Source organism: Nematolebias whitei, chromosome 12 (assembly GCF_014905685.2).
Source record: "Nematolebias whitei isolate Nwh7 chromosome 12, NemWhi1, whole genome shotgun sequence".
NCBI lineage: Eukaryota > Metazoa > Chordata > Actinopteri > Cyprinodontiformes > Rivulidae > Nematolebias > Nematolebias whitei.
The window spans coordinates 49,393,763-49,396,625 of record NC_056509.1 but is presented as its reverse complement, the minus strand read 5'-3'; the positions used below and the strand labels follow the sequence as shown (position 1 = coordinate 49,396,625).

At 42.6% G+C, this 2,863-nt stretch overlaps 1 protein-coding gene across 2 annotated transcripts in view; it reads right to left on the bottom strand.

The window, feature by feature from the left end:
- Positions 1-2,863, bottom strand: part of LOC119418409 (protein Z-dependent protease inhibitor) — a 22,229-nt gene that overhangs the window by 19,120 nt on the left and 246 nt on the right. The window lies entirely within an intron of this gene.

Here is a 2,863-nt window from a genome sequence, read left to right as displayed (position 1 = left end):
TCTGAAAGATAGTTAGAGAACCAACCAATGGTGTGATCTGAGAAACCGATTTCTGAGAGTTTATGATACAAGATGTTCTGATCCACAGTGTCAGAATCTTTAGACAGGTCTAAGAAAAGTGCAGCACAATAATCCTTAGCATCCAGTGCTTCAACAACGTCATTAAGAACCTTCAGTGAAGCAGTGGTTGTGCTGTGTTGTTTCCTGAAACCAGATTGATGTGGAGGTAAGATGTTAAATGAGTCCAGGTCATTTTTGATTTGAGAGTTTATCAGTTTTTCTAGAACCTTGGCTAAAATGCAGAGTTTAGAGATTGGTCCATAGTTGTTCAGTGAGGTGGGGTCACCTCCCTTCAGCAAAGGAAGAACAAAGGCTGTTTTCCAAGTTATAATAAATATAACGATTAACCAGTTTGAAGCATACAGGTTCAAACACAGATTATCTAGTATTGAAAGCTACAGAATAGTAGAAAGTTTTTAAGCGGGATTTGAAAACCGAGAGGGAGGGGGCCTGTCTGACAAGCAGAGGTAACTCGTTCCAAAGTCTGTCCTGCGACAGAGAAGGCCCTGTCACCTCAAGATGAGAGTTCTGTAATGGAGTTACTGCTCCTCAGATAAATAATGTTAAATTCAACTATTCAACTTCTGGTTGAGAGTGAACGCTGGCGCATTTTGTAGCCGCTGCTCCCTGGCTTCTTTTTCGGTTTTTAGTAATTTTATCATCTGAAGACTTTGCTTATTGTTATCTATGAGTTGTTCGCTCGTTAATTTAGACTTCTGATTCAGTAGCTGCCTCTGTTTTGTCTGAACAAAGACCATCAGCCTACCTGCTGACATGTCCCTGGCAACTATTTGGGCCTACTATGTGTGGCTTGTACTAGCCTGGATTGTCCTGTTTTTGGTCCATCATCCAATGACAGCTATACTCCAGTACTCTGCCACTGAGCTTTATAAGCGCTGTTTACATCATGGGCCACCACCACCAGCTCTGCTCCTACATTGAGACATCTTCTACCGGCCCCATTAGAAATACACTCACTGAGGCTCTTGCAGGATCTTTTGCTGTGACGAACCCAACTCCATTGGATCTATCTGTTCAACTGTTCGTCGTTCACTGATGAGCACCGGTTGCCGCACTGATCACAGTGTGTTGGCCTACTTGGCTCGATCAGCTAACGCCACTGTCAATCACAATAAAAACATCAACTTCGGTCTCTTCAACATCCGCTTGCATACGAGTAAGGGGTGTCTTGTGCAGGATATCATCTCTGACCGTGAGTTGGACTTTCTATGCTAAAATTTGACACCACTCCATTTTTGTTTTTATTTCCAGAAGAAGAAGTGTCTTCTTCAGAGGATTTTGTGTTGTTTCTTTCAGTAGTTCTTGGTGCAGCGCCCCCACAGGCGAGCGGGGGAACAGGTTGGTTCAACAGGTTGACTCGACTGCACAGTGCAGTGTGAATGCAAACGCACCAGCTCAAATGTAACAAAATGTCATGAATATTGGTCCAGAACTGAACCGTGTCTACCGGACTGTCAGCTGTGAAAACAACCTAAGGCAGGATGCTGCAGAGGTCTTTAGGATGGGAACAACAGTTGAGGTCTTGACGATTGTGGGCACAATACACTGACTCAGAGACAGGTTAAAGATAAGTATACAATACACTGAACAGCAGCACGAACATGAGTCTGTGTGAGCAGATGAGTACGAATGAATACAGCAATATGAAACAGATCAGCAGCAACATGAAACAGATCAGCAGCAACATGAAGCAGATCAACAGCAACATGAAACAGATCAGCAGCAACATGAAACAGATCAGCAGCAACATATGGTTTTTCACAGTGATTATTCTAGTTAGAGATTCATGAGTCTAACAGCCTCAGGGTAGAAGCTGTTCCTCATTCTAGTGGTTCTACACTTAATGCTCCTCAACCTCCTTCCTGAGGGGAGTGGGGCAAAAAGTGTGTGTGCTGGGTGAGTGTGGTCCTTCATGATGCAGGTGGCCCTCTTCCTGCATCTGGAGGTGTAGATGTCTGTGATGGTGGGGAGACTGACTCCAACATCTTCTGTGCAGCCTTCACCACTCTCTGCAAAGCTTTTCTTTCTGCAGCTGTGCAGCCTCCATGCCACACGTTGATGCTGGAGCATTGCATTTTATTTATTTTTAATGTTTATTTTTTATTTATTGCATGCTTTCTGGACCTTCTCCTACTCCGCGCCTGTTTCCTGGAATATCTTGAAAAAGACCTGAAACTCTCGACCTTTGACCTCTGTAAGTGGCTTCAAACATTTGTTAAGTTCCTGGAAAAACCAACACAGACATGTTCCTGTTTTTAGTTTTCTACACCGCCTTATAATCTAGATGTTTTTTGTTTTGTTTTTCATTTTTAATACAATTTTCTCTCATTTGTTCTTCTGAATTTGCACACTTTCTCTGAAGATTATCCACTGTTGTCATCATTCTTTGTCAAATCAGGTCTCTCTTGTAAATGAGTCCCCGAGGCTCAATGGGACTAACCTGTAGAAATAAAGGTCGAATGAATGCTTTAGTATTTCTTGTTTATTTGTTTTTGTTGTTTTGTTTTTAGTGAGTCCAGTCGGTTCTCCTCCTGAACATTTATTGTTGACTTGTGTGGATGAACATCACTTCAGCCCATCAGACACAGTGGTTAGCGAAGCCCCGCCCTTTAATCTCCATCATCACGTGACGGATTCTTTTTGTTTACTGTTTGGATTGTTTGTGTCGATAATCAGCTGATGTCGGTGTCATAAACGTCAAAGATATGAACAGACAGTCAAGCTCCAGAAAACAGACAGACAGACAAACAGACAGACAGATAAACAGACAGACAGATAAACA